The sequence below is a fragment of the Epinephelus lanceolatus genome, chromosome 13 (genome assembly GCF_041903045.1).
Source record: "Epinephelus lanceolatus isolate andai-2023 chromosome 13, ASM4190304v1, whole genome shotgun sequence".
Classification (NCBI taxonomy): Eukaryota; Metazoa; Chordata; class Actinopteri; order Perciformes; family Serranidae; genus Epinephelus; species Epinephelus lanceolatus.
Genome location: NC_135746.1, coordinates 43762782 through 43783530, shown reverse-complemented (window position 1 = coordinate 43783530; position 20749 = coordinate 43762782). Strand labels below are relative to the sequence as shown.

At 44.7% G+C, this 20749-nt stretch overlaps 1 protein-coding gene and 1 pseudogene across 1 annotated transcript in view; both read right to left on the bottom strand.

Moving 5' to 3' along the window:
• The window catches only part of ptchd4 (patched domain containing 4), a 259640-nt gene that overhangs the window by 21483 nt on the left and 217408 nt on the right, over nt 1-20749 (bottom strand). The gene's annotated exons all lie outside the window — the stretch shown is intronic.
• LOC144466581 (uncharacterized) lies at nt 4794-7707 on the bottom strand (annotated as a pseudogene).

The following is a 20749-nucleotide window of genomic DNA, read 5'->3' as shown; positions in this document are numbered from 1 at the left end:
AATTTTTCCATTGTATATATTTGATATACTACATCTATCCAGTCCCCAATCAAAGGAGCTTGGGACTTCAGCCACTTATGAGTTATTGCCTTTTTACATGCAGCCAGCATAAGTATCATAAGGGATCTATCCTTGGAGTTTATTTCAAGTGAGACATTACATAGGTACAACACATCAAATCTCCTCAGGAAAGAGAGAAATAACTGCCTCTCTCCATGAAGGGGGCATTTCTAGTTTTACAAGTATCCCGTTGTAGACTCTCATCAATATAGGTGCTAACTTATCCCTAAGTTTCTTGTACCATTCAGTGGTGAAACCACCCGCGCCAGGGGAGCTGCCCGCTTTCAGCCTTTTGATGGCTAAATTAATTTCTTCAAGTATCACCTCAGCTTGGAGAATATCATTCTGAATTTCTGTAACTGCTGGCAGATGGAACAAGTTTAAGAAGGTGTCTATCTGTGAATCATTGAGTGTATAATTTTTGATAGAAAGACACCACACACTGTTGAATCCTATCTTGTTCATGTTCAATCTCCTTTGTCTCAGGGTTTTTCATTTTATAAAGGGCGCTATCTCCTTGTTTTTTCTTAAGTTTATAAGCTAATAATTTAGATGCTTTGCCTCCAGCCTCCCAATATTTCTGTTTAAGAAAGATCAATTTATTTTGTTTTTCTTGACTGTATATTAGATCAATCTCATTTTTAATTACTTTAATTTCTTTTTCGCAGTTTGTGTCGATGTAGTCCTTATGTTCTCTTTGTAGCTGCTTTAGTTTTAACTGTAATTTGCCAAGTTTTTCCTGTTTTCATTTTTTGAGGCAGGCTGTGCATGCAATAATATTTCCCCTCATGACTGCCTTAAAGGCATCCCACAGCATGGGCGGCTCCACCTCTCCTGTATCATTTAACTCCAAATAGGTTGTGATTTCCTTTTCTAGTGTTTCTTTGATTTGCAGACTATTAAGTATGCTTGAGTTAAACTTCCATAATGTGCACCTGGGTTTTTGGTTTATATTAATTGTAAGATGTAGATGTGACTATGATCTGAAATGTCAATGTTTCCAATATTGCAACTGACAATTCTATGCCTTTCTGTATTGGACATTAAAAAGTAGTCAATTCGTGAATAAACAGAATGGGGATGAGAGTAATGTGTATAATCCCGACCTACTGGATAGAGGTCTCTCCAAAGATCAATAATCCCCACCTCCTGCATAATGAGATTTAAATTTCTCGCAGTTTGTCTGATGTGGTTTTGAAGAGTCCAGTTTATCATTCAATCTTACATTAAAATCGCCACCACATATCATAATACCGTCAGCCTCTGATGTCATGATTTGGGGGTGCGTACACATTCAACACCGTGATCATACAGTAGTTCCTTCCAGTTTCCCTTTAATTAGCACATACCTTCCTTCCTTGTCTTTTTTTTTTCTAATATGTGTTCATAGGTGAGGGCCTTACTTATTAGGATTGCTACCCCCCTCTTGTTGCCAGAGTCATGTGATGGTGAGTAAACATGTTTAAACCCCAGTCTCCCTAGTTTTGCGTGTTCAGTTTTATTTAAATGGGTTTCCTGTAGGAGCGCAATATGCGTTTTCTCTTTTTTAAATTTAGACAATATTTTCCCCCTTTTTACTGGATTATGTACCCCATTTACATTAAAAGAGGTCAATTTTATCAGGTCATTTTATTAGGTCAATTTTTTGTTTTCCCTCTATAGATCTTGTGTGTTTGCTTCATGTCTTAAACCATTTAATGTTAGCCATTCCTCCACTTTAACAAAGAACAATGAACTCAAAAAGAACTAGTGAACAAAAAGCATTTCAAACATTGATTGCCTTGATAGTGTCAGTAGAGTCCAGCTCTGAGGGAAAGCCTTTGACAAAAACAAAGGGCCCTCACTAATATTGCTGGTGGCAACGAGGAACAGTTCTTTGCATGTTCCAGCTTCCCTCGCCCTCACCCATGTTTCTCAAGTTTTAATTTATTCCTCTCTTATGTACTCTGTTAAGTCAGATATTGTAACTATTACACTTGTATGTTGGAGTAACCATAACTAATCGAGTAACATCACCCCAGATAGTTCTTAAATGTCACCCCTCACTCAGGTTCACTCACTCCCTTTCAGTCCTCAGTCACATCACCCTTCTGCAAAGCCTCCAAATCATGTATGAGACTGCGGGTCAGGTTCCTTCCTCTGCGCGGGCCACCCGTGTCAACTCTCTGCCAGCCAATTTGGTGCAGTTCTTTATCCAGTTGTTCCCCCCTCTGAAATAGTTGTCTTAATTCCCAGCGGCAATTAAGACAGATGGCGCTGTTGGTTCAAAGAGAGAGGCTCAAAGAATGGCAATTCAGTGTGTTTTAAACCTTTTGTTGAACAAAAGGCGCCATCTAGTGGGCTCAGAAAATAAAGAAAATGATTCATGAGGCTTCATTCGGCCATCACTACTGAAGAGCTGTTTCCATGTTTGTTACCAAACCGGAAGCCGGTGATATATATATATATATATATATATATATATAAATATATATATATATATATATATATACATATATATATATATATATACCATATATATTACCATATCTTATTATATAATGAGGAAAACTCTGTCTGTCTGTCTGTCTGTGGGTGTGTCTATGTGGGTGTCTGTTCCACGTTTTTCTCCTCACTCACTTGGTCAAATCTAGAAAGATTTAGGGTCTGGCCATGAGTAATGAAAATGGCCCAACTCGAGGGGCGGCACCAAGCATGCATTTGTAAATATCACTGTACGCAATTGGATAACACTACGACCAATCAGAACAATACACGGGGTGACATATCCAGAGTGCTACCAGCGGAGCTAACTGGTAGATTAGACTCTTGCCGTATCCGGTCGGCAAAACAGCAAAAACGTCCTTCTTGCAAAGGAAAGACTTGAGGGCCATCTTCTGTTCCTCTTTTAAAGAAAAAGCCAAGTCTAACTCGTTCATTGTAGCAGCCAAAGCCATTTCAAACAACTGGTGTTCATCCGTAGCCATCTTGCAATGTTTACTGACTGATTCCGGACTTCGTCGTCGCAGCGCTGTTGTCATCTGTTTAGCTCACCTCTGGCCCGCCTATATCAGATACACCGATGTGATTGGTGCAGCTCGGTTTCATGGGCATAGGTAATAAGCATCATTACTGATTGCCAGAGTGACTCGCTGAGCAAATTCAAATTGTGCTCTCGCAAGAACTCTGGATTTCCAGGGTAGTACAGGACGCCTCAAGGTGACTGAAGAAATTTAACTCTTATTGGGAACTGGGTGGCACTATAACAACAGAAAAATGCTTAAAAATGGCTAAAATGCGACCGATCGCTGTGGCTCCCCCTGTGGCTGAATGTTCTTGTTTTTTCTTTTTCTAATTTTTAATATGACGAAGTCATGGTATGGTATGCTGTACATAATCACGGAAACTGTGAGTGTGTCATTCTGTCAGTCAGTCAGTCATTATACCAGTGTGCCCCACTTTTAAGTCAATACAACATATAAACACTTTAACTATCTGCCTTTCAATGTGCTACCTCAACTACTAATGTACAGTTTTAGCCCACTAACTTTCCCACTATTGGCTATGGTACTACTGTACTTTCAATAAAGCGATCGTACTATCAAATTCACAAAAACTCTATCTGAATACATTGCTCTTCTTAATGGGTTGACTATTTAATCTGCAATTTCCTATGACCTGTATCCCAAACACACACCATGTGAAACTGTACGTGGGCATGTGTGATGGATCCATTCACCCTGGAAAATGTCATTTAACTATCACATCGACGCCGAGGCTATTAAAGTGAAAATCTTGTAAAATACTGCATATTGCCTCTTTAAAGTTATTTTATTTCTGGATTTTTTGCGTTCAATCGGACAGGACAGTTAAGAGTGGCAGGAAGCGAGAGGGAGAGAGTCAGGGTGGGATCCGGAAAAAACCACGGGTCGGGACCCTAACCCGGGTCGCCGGGCTATGGTGCAGGTGTTCTAGCCAGTTGTTTCACAGCCAGGGATTCAAGCATTTTTATTTGTCACATACATAGAGATACAGCAGTAAAACATGTAGTGAAATGGCAATGGCTGCTCATCTTTACTGTGCAGATAAAGAAAGAAGATAAGAAGAGTTTTTTTTTTTTAAAGATATTTTTAGGGCATTTTTGCCTTTAATTGACAGGATAGTGAAGTGTGAAGGGGGGAGAGAGAGAGAGAGAGAGGGAGAGACATGCAGCAAAGGGCCACAGGCTGGATTCGAACCCGGGCCGCTGCGGCAACAGCCTTGTACATGGGGCACCTGCTCTACCACTAAGCCACCGATGCCCCAAGATAAGAAGAGTTTAATAAATAGAGGAGAGAGAAGGTGGTAAAAAGTGCAACATGTGTAAGTGCAGCATTGCAAGTCCCTGTCGTGCAATTTAGATAATCTTGTGTGTGTTCAGCATGCAGATTGCCTGAAGAAAAAAACTCCTCCTCGTTGTTTCTGTTTTTGCCATGTGGCAACAGAGTCATCTGCATGACCTCAGCAGTTTAAACAGTCCATGGTCAGGGTGTGAAATGTCCTTCATGATGTACTTGACCCTTGATTGTACTCTCCTGCTGAAGGTGTCCTGCATGGTAGGAAGTGGTGATCTGATTGTACGCTCAGCAGAACGCATCACTCTTTGCAGGGCACTACAATCCTTTACTGTACAATTTCCATACCAGATGATGATGCTACCTGCAAGAACACTTTCCACAGCTGAAAATTGAAGGCTTTCAAGATGGATGTAGACACTAAGTAGACACATCGCTGTTACTGATCAGGCCCACCACCACTGCGTCATCAGTTAATTTGATGATGGAGGTGTGACTGCTGCTGGCTTTGCAGTCATGAGTGTAGAAGTTGTACAGCAGGGGACTCAAAACACAGCCTTGGGGGGGCACCTGTAATGATGGTCAAGGTGATAGAGTCAGACCACCCATAATGCCCTCTAGTTTCGCAGACCGGGCACTGTGCGCGTTGGCGCAGCTACTCCTCTTTCCCACCTCCGTCCCTCCTACCTGCGCAAGTCGGAAAGAGGGAGGAGAGAAGGCGTGGAGTGGGTTTTACACAGCCAATTCACATCACACCAACCAAATGAGCCCCTCTCCTCACCCTTAAATGCGCCGCGTGAATGCGTAATGAGAGTTTACTCAATTTGCCATGGAAATTGATGTTTTGGTCCGGGAGGTCCAAGCTTGCAGTGTCCGAATATATGGAGCTGCGAGCAGACCTCCACTGGCTGATAATGCAAAGGTAGCCTGGGAGGAGGTCACCACAATTGTAAATCAATGTTGCGTTTCTCTCGTGCGCGCACTCTCTCTTTCTCTCTCGCAATCTCACTCTGTTTCTTTTCTTTTGACTTTTCTAAGATGACAGATGCTGAATATATACTCCCTATCTGATGCTGTGGCTGTTTGTGTTTGGCTGAGAGGGATGTGAACTCATTAGTTTGCAGCTGTGTTAATTAAATCAGGTTGGGTTTCCATTACGCATGCCAAACATACCAAACGGTGCCAATCCCCTTTGATCTGACATCAGATGTGACGAGACAGTGGATATAGAGATACATTTATGTGCTGATTGCAGATAGTTGCATTGAATAGTGTTTTTTGTGGGTATTTATTGCATTGTTAATGTGCCTGACATTCTGGAAAGCTGCCTTTGAGGTTTTGGTGACGTGTGTGCACTGTCCGCCAGTCAGCCAAACTTCTGCTACACCAGCTGCGCTCCGCCTGTGCTGACAATAGACCTTGTTTCAGCTGCCGAGCTTTTAGCGCACCTTCGGCGAAGCCTTTTGGCACGAAACTGTCACTGCGCCAAGTTGGATCTGTCGACACTTCCCCCTGCTGCACCGCCACACCCATCTCAGTGCACCTCAGTCTGACAAACTACCAAACTGAGCGCGCCTCGGGTTGCGCTGCTCGAAACTAGCTCCGCGCGGGGTTTGCCACCCTGCGCCACCCTGTGCACAAAATGGATCACTGCATCTTCAAAAGGTTTGAAATGTTCGTTAACAACACTGTTGTACAAATATGGCATATCAAGGTATGTTTCAGCAAAAAGACGTTCAACAGTAGCCTTCTCCTCTTCATTTGAGAATGGGTCTGCTCTAAATGAGGAGACTCTTGTTAATGTTTTTCCCAGTTTCTCAGCGTAAAGGTCGGCTGCTTCAGGTGCCTGAGGTAATAGACCCTCTGGGACTTTTTTTCAGACACCCATCTCTTACTCGTTGATTGGGTATCCCTTTTCCTGTAATTGAATTGTTACAATAAAGATAATGCAACTAATAAAGATATTGTGTGAGTTTTTTTTCTGTAATGGGCTTAACATACCAGGAATTCTGTGTGCATTCCAAGTGTCAAGACTCTGCTCATGCCCAGTTTAGACAGTTGCTGAGTCAGGTTAGACACACAGTATCGGCTGATGTTGCAGTCCATGTCCAGGAGTTTTTGGTCAGAAAGGTGGATAAGGGCCTCCTCCAGTGGGTATTTGACCTTGCTGTTTATCTCAGGCCACATCCGCTCAACTTTATGATTCTAGGGAATACACAACTTAAAATATGAAAATATGAAGCACAGTAAGGGGTGAAACCATTGTGAGCATTTTAGAGTGCTGTTGGAGTAAGGAAAATGTCTTATTCACACCAAGGTCTTTGTTGTATTGTAACTTGAATGTTATTTCTCATTTGTAAGCTGCTTTGGATAAAAGAATAAACTAAATGACAATGTAGAACAGAGCATAGTCCACAACACTTGCTTGAATGAGTGATTTCTAAATGTGACTTAAGTGTCAACATCTACCTCTGTTTTTTGTTTTTTTTTTGATGTGCGTTGGTAGTATGGTGGTTTGTCCTAACAATGTCTGTGGGAAACAAGGATTTCCTGAATGAAGAGTGTCCAGTAAAACTCCTTGCCATGGTCAACACGCACCTGGTCCCACATTCCATAGTTTACCACAACAAACCCTGAATTCACACAAAAAAACAACAACACTGAGTCAGATTTGCCAAAACATCCAACAGTAAGTCAGAATTAAAGTTAAAGTCCCACTTACTGTCACACACCTGAGTGGGTGAAATTTGTTACAGACGGGCTTTGACATTTATGATGAACTGATAACATACTCGGGGATGAGGTCAAAGGCTAGCGGTACATTACACCTTTGTTGTTTGATTTGAAAGCAGGTTTCCACTAAAAGGAGGCTACATTATTACCATGAAATATGGTGAAAATGTGGGTAGAGGACAGGTTCATTATTTTTCAGAGCTATAGGGTTGTGCAAGTATACATTTGGCCTACATTAACAAATGTGTATGGAACCAATTGCATACCTGTAGATGGCCTCATAAATAACAAGGTTATTCTTTACAGGCATTGCTGCATGGGACACTACTTTGCTGGTATAGCCATCTATGGCAATGACATGGGTCACTCCAAACAATGCCAGCTTCTCATTCTGGATGGAGTTTGTTACCCATATAGCCAGCATAGTATGGCATGGGATTGAGGTTCTGCAGGCCCTGTACTATGAAATGAAACCATGTTTTGAATGATAAGTGCATTCCTAGTTAGTTTCATATTTGGCATGGGCTATTCTCTCTGTGCAAAACTGTTCTACAACAAGCCTTGGTTTACGTTTTAGTGATTGCCTATTCACTCTAACATATTTAGCTCTATGGCAAATCATTAGAGCCTAACGAAACTATTATTCTCATTATAAAATTATGGAAACATTAATCAAACATCAGACCTGCAGTAAGCATATCTCTTGAATTTTGTCATAGGGAGAGCATAGTAGATCACTTCTGGACTGAAAGACGGCATGTGTGGGGGCCAAGCTACATGAAAGCATCGGATTTGTAATTTATGGGGCCAGATCTGTATTCTGCACCCATTTTAGCTTTCATGGCTGTTCTACTGAAAGTAATTAAGTTAGATGAATCAATAGTTCAGATAAGTTTGTCATGGGCCAGTGGCCCATGCATATTTTCTGTGGATGAGTAGCCATAAAGCGTGCGTACTATGCACGTTTGGAATACTGCAGTGACTGTTTGAGGATCTGCTCCGCAATATGTCCTTTCTACATTCTGTTACCTGGGCATACCTGCCTTGTGGTTCATTTTCTTATTCCTTTATTTAAGGAAATACTCATATTGGACTCGGTTATAGCATAGGCCGACCCTGCATCTCATCTCGTGGTATGGTCTGGCAAGGCTCCCGCGCAGGACACGACCAACCCGTTGGCTGCCCGTCATAAACTTCCAACCAACAGTCTACAAAAGTTGAAGAGGGTTAACAAACTTATTTAAACAAAGAACAGTGGCCTATCCAAGGCTTAAAGATAACTTACCTCTTCAATTGCAGACGAAACTGACGTTTCCAACTGCACATCAGATACTACTCAATCGAGGTTGTGGACATCACAAAATCTTCAGACACTCATCACAGAGCATCCACGTCCTGCGCAAATGTCTGCAAGGTGCTGTGCAATGTCTGCATGCGTTACATGCCTTCGCAACATGTCCTAAGGTTACGTGTGTAACCATGGTTCTCTGAGTAGGAGGCTTCCCCTCCACCTCAGAGATATTACATGTATCTGTACGGGAAACCTGATCCATCAGGGTCAGGTGTGTGGATAATTACTTTAAGACAAACCACCTGTGGAGTGGACGTGGCTATCAATTAGACTGGTTATTTAAACCCCTGTAAACCACGCCCACGTTGATATAGATCTTTGGAATGAATCCCTGAGCGGCCTCGCGCTGGAGGGGAAGCCTCCTACTCAGAGAACCATGGTTACGTTCTCTATCGTAAGGAGGCTTCCCCTCCACCTCAGAGATATTACATATATCTCTACGGGAGAGCTTTAAGACACACCGCAAAGGGACAGAGCAGCACCACCCCACACGTATGGCGTGGCTTTCGAATGAGACATCACCGCCACCAAAGTGCTCTACAAAAAAGAAAACCCCCGTGCGTCAAACCAACTATATACAAATGTACACTATATACCCATCCCCCAAGCTAGCCAGCTCCACAAGACGCAGGACGCTGGCACCCCAGCCCTGGTGCAAGACGCAACCAAGGGCCAGACGGCCCCGCAATACGCAAAGGCTCAATCAGAGGGGTGGAGAGGCCACTCAGACCAGCCCCCACGAGGCTGACTGACAGGAAAAATGAAAAAGTCACTACCGCCGGGCTACCCCAAGCACCCGCTCACCGCCTGAAGTGCCTGCAGCCACATTGAACTGGTAGAAGCAAGCAAATGTGGATGGGGCCGACCAGGTAGCCGCCGCACAGATCTCATCGACAGACGCACCGCACCATGATGCCCAAGACGTAGCCATGCCCCGAGTCCTGATGGGAAGGGCACCCCAGTCCCCACATAGGCCTGCTGGATAGCCTCCACAATCCAGTGGGAAAGACGGGCCTTAGACAGTGCCTGACCCAGAAGGTCCTGCCTAAAGCACACAAAAAACTGGTTAGTCCGCCTATGGACCCGCGTCCGGTGCAGATACACCCTAAGGGCCCTGACAGGGCACACAAGTGAGTGCCCGTGCTCCCCCTCTTGCGTTGGCGCAGAGTAAAGAGACCGGAGCACGACCTCCTGACCTGGCTGCGATGCAGAGAGGACCTTGGGAAGAAATGCAGGGTTGGATCGCAGGACCACCCCTGTCTACCACGTAAACCAGAACGCCTCCTAGCACCCTTGAGGAATCGGGATACCAATTTGTCAACACCCTCAGGCAATTGGTACCTCCCAACCTGAGCTGCCTTGATCGCCGCCACCATACCCCTCAGGGTAGAGGGCGCCCTCCCAGCATCCCAGTCCTTGTAAGAACCGCAGGACAGCTGGGGCCGAGCACCTAAGTGGGTCCGACTGGTGTACCCTGCACCAGGCCACAAAAGCCCTCCATCTGTGCTCATAAAGTGCTCTTGTCGACGGTGCGCGCACCTCCTGCAGCGTACTGACCACCGAAGGTGACAACTCCATGGCTAGCAGCTCGGGCCCTTCAGGGGCCACGCCCAGAGCCTGAGCCCTTGGGGAAAGGGATGAACCTGAGTCCCCTGTGCTTGAGACAGCAAGTCCGGACGAATTGGAAGCTTCCACGGAGTCCCTCCCAGTACTGGGGGGATGTCCGAGAACCAGGTCATGTGCAGCCAATGTGGAGCCACCAGGATCAGCCTCACTTCGTCCATGTGCACTCTCCTCAGGAGAGGCGGAAGGAGGACAAATGGGGGAAAGGCATACATGAGGACCTGTGGCCAAGGGTGAGCAAGGGCGTCTGCTCCGAGGGGAGGATCGTCCCTCCCCAGGGAGAAGAAAAGTGGGCAGTGGGTGTTCTCCCGTGACGCAAACAGGTCTACCTCGGCCTGTCCGTAGCAGAGCCAAATCTCTGCTACCACCTGAGGGTGGAGTCTCCATCTGCCTGGGTCTGGTTTCCCCCTGGACAACCGATCCGCTGCACGATTCTGCACCCCTGGCACATGGGCTGCCCTCAGTGAGAGAAACCTTGGGTTCGCCCAAAGCCATAAGCGACGAGCCAGCTCGCAGAGGCGTGGAGAAACCAACCCCCCTTGCCTGTTGACATATACCGCTGCTGTCACACTGTCTGTCATAACCAGCACGTGCTGGCCCCGAAGGTGTGGCAGAAAATGGCGAAGAGCAAGATGGACTGCTGTCAGTTCTAACATGTTGATGTGCTGGGTGGCTTGAGGACCACTCCAATGACCGCTGGCGCTGTTTCCTCTGAACACTGCGCCCCAGCCTGTCAATGAAGCATCCGTCAGGAGAAAAAAACGATGCATTACCGGCCCTAGCACACTCCCTTTGGCGAAATTCCTGCCGTCTTCCTACCAACGGAGGGCCATCCGCAATCGTCTGGTGACAAGTACCCTGGTATCCAGGCGACTCCTGGGGCCCAACCCCAGCCCTAGTAGGCACCTTTGTACCGGCCGCATGTGCAGGAGGGCCAGTGGAACGGCCTGTACTGATGACGCCATCAGACCCAAAAGACGGAGACACAGTCTCCATGTGACTCCTGCCCCCAGCCTGAAATGGGAGAGGCAAGCCCTGAGGGACAACTGCCTGTCCTGCATCAGTGACAGGAGCGCAGCCCGAGAATCTACCACTAGGCCCAGGAACGGCATCTGCTGTGAAGGCTCCAGTCTGCTCTTCTTCAAATTAAGGCGCAGAATGAGGTGCTCTATGTGCTCCAGGAGGAAAGCCAAATGAGCCCGACACTGAGCCTGCGAGTGTGCACAAAGGAGCCAGTCGTCAAGATAATTCAGAATCCGTATTCCCTTCTGTTGCAGAGGTGACAAAACTGCCTCCATGCACCTGGTAAAGGTGCAAGGAGGCCTGGTCGAATACAAACCTGAGGAACCGTCAATGCCTGTCCCAGATCGGAATCTGGAAGTAGGCATCCATCAGATCGATGGTAACAAACCAGTCCCCTCTGTTGATGGACTGCCGCACCCTTGGGACGGTCAGCAACTTGCATGGCAGACGCCTGAGATGTCTGTTGAGACCTCTGAGATCTAAAATGGGGCGTAGACTCCCATCTTTCTTGGGGACAAGAAAATAGTGGGAGTAAAAACCAGCCTGCTTGTTGACCTGAGGCACCTTCCTGATCGCTCCCTTCTCCGTCAGGGTAGAAACCTCGGCCTGGAGTACTGCCTTGTGTTCTGACTCTACCACTGTGAAAACCGTAGGGGTCTTCGAGGTTGGCGGACGACGAACAAACTGAATACGAAACCCCTGGGTCAACCCGTGGTTGGGCTGGCTGGAGGCAGGCTGGATGTGACCCAGCGTCAGGAAGAAGACGAGGGCTGCGGGGTGCCCCTGCCTCGACTCTGCTTGCCCTTGCCCGTGGGCGCCCCTCCGCGCCCACGACACGCATTCAAGGTGACCCTCAGATAATTAGAGGCCCAGCCCGACCCCTGTGGCCCCACAATCCTGGGAGCTTCCTTCTTCTTACGCCTGAACTGACCAGACCACTTAGGGGTCAGTGCACCGGAAACCTCCTTAGCACAACTACGGGCCTCCTGGGCCTGCCGTAACATCGCAGTGGCACCAGCACCAAACATGGCACCTGGCACGACCGGCAATTTCAAGAGAGCCCCTTTGTCCTCTGTCCTGTAACCTGGATCGGAACAAATACAACTGGCGCCTTGCAACTCAGAGCGCCGACATGCCCTTCCCAGCAGTCACCACCTGCTCTTCCATAATCTTAGATAAGATTTTGGAAACGAGCTGAATCTCATTAATGAGACGAGCATCTACCTCACCTTGTAGCTCACGCACCAGCCGCCGCTGATACAGTGCTAACACAGAGCCAGTATTGGCCAGTTAAGTCTGCATCGCCATAGGCCTATGCACTTTAACTAGCGAGGCGTCTAGCATCCTACAGTCCCCCAGCAGAGTAACTGAACCCAGTACTGAGCTAGCCGGAAACAAAAGAGCAGACACAGACTGGTCCAACTGAGGTGGTGAACCACAGCCTACTTTGTCCTTATCCTTCATGGCAGACAAACGTCTGTTGGTAGCGGAAAAGACTAACTTAGCTGTGGGCTTTTCAAATCCCTTATGCATAAGGTTCACCACCTCTGGGAGGAGAGGCACTGTAAACGGCTCTGTGTCAAGTGACCCCTCCTCATCCTCATCATTAAAGCGCGCAGGGGGAGGGGCCTGACCCGTCCTCAGTTCCATCCCCAAAACGTGGGAGGCCCTCTTGATTAGACCCCTGAATTGCTGTCTATCGCTTTCTTTGGCGTGGTCATCCAGGACCTCCTCGCCATCATCTGAAACCCCCTCCACATCAATGTCGTCCTCATCCTCCTCCTGAGCCCTGGTGTTATCAGGCAAAAAACACCTGGGTGGGGGACTGGGGCGGAGATCCGCAGAGGAGCTACCCCCAAATTCCCCCACCATACGGTGCTTAGTCTGTTGGGGCTTATCAGGTGGAACAGTCATCTTGCGCTTTACCCCAAACACACAAAGCCGAGCCTCTAAGGTTCGTGCTGGCAAAATAGAGCAATCCATACAGGAGGAGGGATTACAGACAGCCTCAGAGGCATGTTCCTCGCCTAGACAACGTACACACACATCATGTCCATCCTCAATGGGCAACTGGACCCCACACGCCACACAAATATGACTCATGACCAAATCTCGCGATAGGTACCACCCTTGGGAGATCCCAACCCGGAAAAACAATCCGGCTATACACACCAAGAGACTGTTGCGGGGCGATATGTGTGTAATGAGACGTGTGTGCTTGGTGTAGCCTTGCAACTGCAACACGGTGTCAAGAGCGACAGAATGACAGACAGGTAGTTAAGTTAACAGCTCAGAAACTCCGTGGCCCTGCTCTCACATCTGCACGGAACCGAGAAACAGGACCTGTGCTGATACGTGACAACGTGAACATGCACAACACTGGACGTTAAGCGCTAACTACAGAACCTGCTCTCATCGCCCAAATGGGACCGAGAGACAGGACCTGGTGTAAACGGCACGTGAACCCCGCACGGAAGCAATATGCCAACACCGAGGAAGACGCCAACAAACGTTTATAAAGGATCAACGTTAACAGCCACCGCGAGAGCCGAACATCTCACTCTCTCATACCATCAGGTAAGTGGCACAGACTGCTAATGTTGTGTAGTTAAGAAGACAGAAAGATACAGAATTGATTTGTCTCAAAGCAGAGCGACACACACGCTGCTCCAGTGGAAAAGAAAAATCAACGTGGGCGTGGTTGACAGGGGTTTAAAAAACCGGTCTGATTGATAGCCACGTACACTCCACAGGTATTTGTCTTAAAATAATTATCCACACACCTGACCCTAATGGATCAGGTTTCCCGTAGAGATATATGTAATATTTCTGAGGTGGAGGGGAAGCCTCCTTACGATAGAGAACACAAATTATGTCGGTATATGTCTCCAGAGACGCCATAGCCCATCAAATAGGTGATCAAAACCATAAGAATTCCCCCTTGGCAAGGCCCACCTTTACTTCCAGGTCAACTAACAAAAAAAAATTTGAATTTCCCCTCAGGGGATTAATAAAGAATATATTAAAAAATAAATAAAATTAAATAAAATCATTAAAATCATAATGGTCCAAACGCAGTTAAAATGTAATTTCTTCTTTATTCATTTTTCTTTTGTTCACTGTATCAGTGTTTCATTTTTAATCCCTAAAATGGATGAAAACATGACCTAACTTTAATTAAACAAGTGCTAAATGAAGTTTGAAAAATCATATATAACTTCTTTTTCATTTTTATTTCTCTTCCAAAATAGAATAATGAATGAAAGAAAAAAGTACACCCACCTATTAGATTCATTATGAGGCATACTGTAAATCTGTAGTTACTGAAAAATGCACTCAGTACTATTTAATCATGGTGAGTTTATTCAAAATTCAATTAAATAGAAAACTACTATCAGAAATTACAAAGGCATTAAACACTTTTTTCAATTGCAACTACTGTAATTTGGCATAAACCAAATGTACATAAACTGTACCACGCTGACATCTTGTAGGTCTCGATCAAATGAAAAAACATACAAAGACATGCAATATGATTTACTAAACCCACCTGCTTTGAAATTAAAATCTAATTGTCAAATCTTCATTACACATAACAGAGATTGTAGGCCTAATGCATACTCTATACACATCTATTACAGGAGTCACATTTTGCTCCTGGGTGCACTTCTGATTTGGCCATTTCCAGCTGTTCCTAATGAAGACCCTTTTCATACAAAATTAGGAAATACCTTCACTTCTGAAGGTGGTGACTGAGCTGTAGTTGATCCATCACTTGATTCCCATTTAATGTTTTAAGAATTTTTAAAATGTTATTGCTTTCATCAGCTATCTAACAACAGAAGAAATTAATTCAAATGTAAGAAACTGACTCTCTGAATACTAAGGACAGAGAATAACAAACAAACTGGTAAAACTTGGTCTGTCCTTTTATCAGAGGAAGCTGAACTTGAAGTGGTTTTCTGGCACAATTATCAACTCTTTCTCAGGTCCGAGCTGTCACGTGACGACGTCACATCCAAAAGTTTTATCAAATGTCATCTCCCGACAACAGTTAAGGACAGTTAAGGGAAATATAGCCTACTATTAGTTTTAAATTGTAATAGTATTAAATTGAAAACTCAACCACACATACACAGGTGCGTAGGAGGTCGCATTGTGTGTATGTCTGTCTCTACATGTGTTTGAATATGTATGTGTGGTCTGCTGATTTTACAGGGGGCAACACTGTTTAGCATTTTAAATGTTGCCTGCTTTTATCTGATGCAATACTAGTTTGAGTTACTATATTTTCCTTTTTTTCTTTTCTTTCTATTTGTCTCTAGAGTACATCACAGCAGGGCCTGGGCACATTTTTCCTACAGTCAGATTCCGGAGTGCCAAATGGACCCTCCACAAACTGTCTTAGTGGGCACACAGTCTGTGGCATCCCAAAAGATGGTATCTATCAGCAGTGTTGGGAAAGTTACTTAATTAACTATAATTAGTTATAGTTACTCGTCACTTTCCCCAAAAAGTAACTGAGTTACTGCACTATAAAAGTAACTAATTACCTGGAAAAGTAACTATAGCGTTACTTTTTTATAAAATGCTAAAATATGTCAAATTGCCTGGACACCCCCCCTTAATGGAACTGTATGCAATGAAGCTCAACATTGAATATGTTAAATGAGTGAAATTGACACGTAATAGAATAAATCATTACTATAAAACATTGTACACTTATCTACACTACACTGCATTGTTGTGTGGGACAACGAGCCATTTTACTTTCACTGACAGTGCTGGTATGCTGAACAAGATCTGAATGATGAGTACATATTTCACACAGAATCTGAACCTGCACACTGCCTTTGAATCGTCCCCCTCTTGAAGTTGAATCTTTTAATCCTCTCTCTTTCTACTAATCTTTATTGTATTCTTTTCATATTTCGCCCATTCTTAGCGAAATAGTTAAAGAACCACCATTAATTGCGCTATTTAAATGTGAAAAGTGTCATTGACTGACTGTCACCTGTGTGTATGCGGAGAAGGAGAGGGGCGGAGGGAGCGGAGCTGTGGAAACATCCTGCAGTCCGACATACCATCATGCGTTTAAATAACTTATTAGACGGATAGATAAAGAGAAAGGCGACGTTTAGAGAATAAGCCCAAATAAGCAGCTCCAGTTTAGAAACAAGCCCAAAAACTACCAATATTTATAAGCGACTTTACAAAAAAACAAGCTCAAAGTCACAGCTAAGAAGCACAACCCTGCTTGTGTGCTTGTGAATGCCCGCCCTACTCTGCCTCTGATTGGTTTATGATGACATTTTACTCTCCCTAAGTCAATCATCATCACTTATGTTGTTGTCTCTCCCTCCCTTCCCCCTCACCTGCCCTCACCAAAGAAAACAAACTTTAGAGCTCCACTGAGAAGGAGCTTGCTTGGGTGACAGCCGCTTCAGTGAAATCAAGTAAAGCCGAGTAACGGCGCGTTTTATTGTGAATAACGGTAACGGCGTTATAACGGGGGAGACAGTACCTTTTTTGATTACTCGTTACTGAAAAAAGTAGCGCCGTTAGTAATGCCGTTTATTTATAACACCGTTATTCCCATCACTGTCTATCAGCACACAGCTGTACAGGGCTACTCTGAAGGAGCAGCCCCTGAGAAGCAAAAGTACCCAACACAGATATCATATGTGGTTTTGTGTTTGAGATACAGTACCTGGAAATATTTAACAGTAATGGGTTTTTCTTATATATATATATATACCCATATATGTATATATATATATATATATATATATATATTTCAGGTCGGCAATATTTAGGGCCCGAGCGACGACGAAGTCGTCCGTGAGGACCCTATTATAATCGCGCTGTTTATTATTATTTATTAGGGCCCGAGTGACGACGAAGTCGTCCGAGAGGACCCTATTGTAATCCTGCTGTTTATTATTATTATTATTATTTATTATTATTATTCTTACGAGAATATAATCCCCAATTTGGCCCCTTTCCCAAATTAAAAAACACACCAAATTTGGCACATGCGTTTGGTCGGGCGAAAAATTTGATATTTCGGCAGTGTTGTATGTGGACGGGGCCAAATGGCGACATAGCGCCCCCTAGAAAATTTTGTGCCTCGAGCCCTGCCTGTGGGTATCACCTACATGCATGAAAATTGGTGGGCTCATAGAACATGCCAAAACGCACAAAAAATCCTCTTGGACCCATGCCGTAAACCCAACAGGAAGTCGGCCATTTTGATTTGAATTTTTGACGTGTTTGAACGAACTCCTCCTAGGGATTTCGTCCGATTGACTTCAAATTGGCTACAGATCATCCTTGGAACATGCTGATCAAATGTTATTAAAAGCTTTACTCTATGTGGAGGGCCGTGACTGCTAGGGCGTGACAAACTTTGGCGATTTTTCGTTTTCTCGCCATCGAATTTGGAAAGACCCTCACGCCCACATACTTGATCTCAGCAGCTTCAAACTTGCTGGACATGATAATGGCTCCGCCTTGAACGGCCAGATATATTAATATCCCACCTTACTCAAAGTGCCCCCTGGTGGTAACAGGAAGTGACCAGTTTTTACTTTAACATGTACTGATGACACAAACCTGACTGCATCAACTTCATTCCACTTCTGATGCATGCAGAACAAGTTGGTGAAGCTACCTTATGAACGCTGTGAAGCTACATCTAATGGTGTCCATGTGGCGGCGTGGCGACTATCAATCCCTCGCCAGCAAATACGTTTGACTTTTTGATGGCTTCAGCGATCTCATATTCTCATGAAAATTGATACACAGGTCAAGAATGGCAAGCTCTTGCATCTGATAGGGGCGTCACCCATGGGGGGGGACAAAATGCCTCTATAGCGCCCCCTTGAAATTTTCAAAAAACCCTCCCCATAGGTGTTTTTTTGGAGTAGGAAGATGAAAATTGGTACATATGTGTATGTCATCCAGACGCACAAAAAAGTCTCTGCCACCAATGGTCTACTCCAAACAGGAAGTCGGCCATTTTGATTTAAACTTTTCGTTTTGGTGGCGATTTTGTGATTTCGACACCTTGTATTTTGACGAACTCCTCCTACAGATTTTGTCCAATCAACTTCAGATTTGGTACAGATCACCCTGAGACCATGCTGATCAAAAGTGTTACGACGTGCTGACGTATTGCGGTAAGCGAGTTGTGTCATTTCCGGTGTTTCTGTGACAGCGTCTCTGTACTGCTCTGGTGGATTCTACTAGCCTGCTTTCTCACTTCAGTTGCTTTAACGTTGCTTTAACGTCTACTTCAAGTCTTAACCCACACTGGTTCTGTTTAAGCACTTATAGCTCTCCTCCTTTCTACGACTTTCTCGCTAATCTCTTAGCTGTTGTTTGCACGTTACTAGCCTTGGTAGCTACATTAGCTTTACAGTTAGCGATGGATTCTCCCTCTGCTCTTTCTTGCTCGGTGTGCCAAATGTTCAGTTATGCCTCTGCCTCCTTTAGCGACAGTGGTAATTGTAATAAGTGTAGCTTATTTGTTGCGTTGGAGGCGAGGCTTAGTGAATTAGAAGTGCGGCTCTGCACCATGGAAAACCATTCAGTAGCTGCGGTAGTTAGCAAGCCCCCTGTAGCCGGTGCAGAGCCACATAGCATAGCCTTAGCCTCTGCTAACTGTCCTCCGGTAACTCCTGTTCAGCGGGAAGGTTGGGTTACGGTTCGCCAGAAGCACAGCTCCAAGCCGAAGCCCACGGCTCACCACCAGCCTGTTCACGTTTCCAACCGCTTTTCCCCACTCAGCGACACACCCGCTGAGGATAAAACTCTGGTTGTTGGCAGCTCTATTCTGAGAAACGTGAAGTTAGCAACACCAGCGGCCATAGTCAAATGTATCCCTGGGGCCAGAGTGGGCGACATTGAATCAAATTTAAAACTGCTGGCTAAAGCTAAACGTAGATTCAGTAAGATTGTTATTCACGTTGGCAGCAATGATACCCGGTTACGCCAATCGGAGGTCACTAAAATTAATATTGCCTCGGTGTGTGAATATGCAAAAATGATGTCGGACTCCGTAGTTTTCTCTGGACCCCTCCCAAATCTGACCAGTGATGACATGTTTAGCCGCATGTCATCATTTAATCGCTGGCTGTCCAGGTGGTGTCCAGCAAACGATGGAGCTGCTCTCATTTCTAGGAACCTGGCAAACGTTATTAGTAATTTAAATCCCTGACAACCCAGAGTTGAGATCAGGGCTCAGAGTCACAGTCCTATATGCTTCTCTGAGCTTCTAGTTCAGTTACCCAGCCATAGTTTTCATAGTTTTATACAAACGGTGTCTGTCCCCCGACCACCTAAATTATTTAAATCTAAAATTAAACAAAGAGGAGTTGTGCATAACAACCTCATAAAAATTAAAACCTCTTCTGTGACAGAAAGACAAAACAGGAGAATTAAATGCAGACTGTTAAATATCAGGTCTCTATCGTCTAAAGCAGTGTTAGTAAACAAATTAATATCAGATAATCATATTGATTTACTCAGTCTCACTGAAACCTGGCTGTGTCAAGATGAATATGTTAGTCTTAATGAGTCCACTCTTCCCAGTCATAATAATACCCACATTCCTCGAGGCAGCGGCCGAGGAGGGGGAGTTGCAGCCATTTTTAACTCTACTCTGTTAATCAGCCCTAAACCTAAACTAGATTATAATTCATTTGAAAGCCTCGTTCTTAGTCTTTTACATCCGACCTGGAAAACCTCGCAGCCACTTTTATTTGTTATAGTGTACCATGCTCCTGGCCCGTATTCTGAATTTGTATCTGAATTCTCAGAGTTTTTATCCAGTTCAGTTCTTAAATCAGATAAAGTTATTATTGTAGGCGATTTTAACATTCATGTCGACGTTGATAATGACTCCCTGGCTACCGCGTTTATCTCATTATTAGACTCCATTGGCTTCAGTCAGGGTGTACATGAACCCACTCATTGTTTTAACCATACCCTCGATCTAGTTCTGACATATGGAATTGAAATTGATAACCTAAAAGTCTTTCCACAGAATCCCTCGCTATCGGATCATTATCTGATTACTTTTGATTTCTTTTTACTCGATTACACGCCACTCAGCAACAGTTACTATACTAGATGTTTATCAGATAGTGCTGTCGCAAAATTTAAGGAAAAGATTACTCCGTCATTAAATTCAATACCAAGTCCCTCAGTAACAGAGGTTTCCTGTACCGACTTTAACCTCTCCCGAATTGATCATTTTGTCGATAGCACCGTAGGCTCGCTGCGAACAACACTTGACTCTGTAGCTCCTCTTAAAAAGAAGTTAAAAAAGCAAAGAAAGTTCGCTCCTTGGTATAACTCTCAAACCCGTAAGTTAAAACAAATATCGCAAAAATTTGAAAGGAATTGGCGATTGACCAAACTGGAAGAATCTCGTTTAATCTGGACAGACAGTCTCAAAACTTATAAGAGGGGCCTCTGCAATGCCAGAGCAAACTATTACTCAGCATTAATAGAAGACAATAAGAACAACCCCAGGTTTCTTTTCAGCACTGTAGCCAGGCTGACTGAGAGTCAAAGCTCTATTGAGCCTTGTATTCTTTTAGCCCTTAGCAGTAATGATTTTATGAGCTTTTTTAATGAC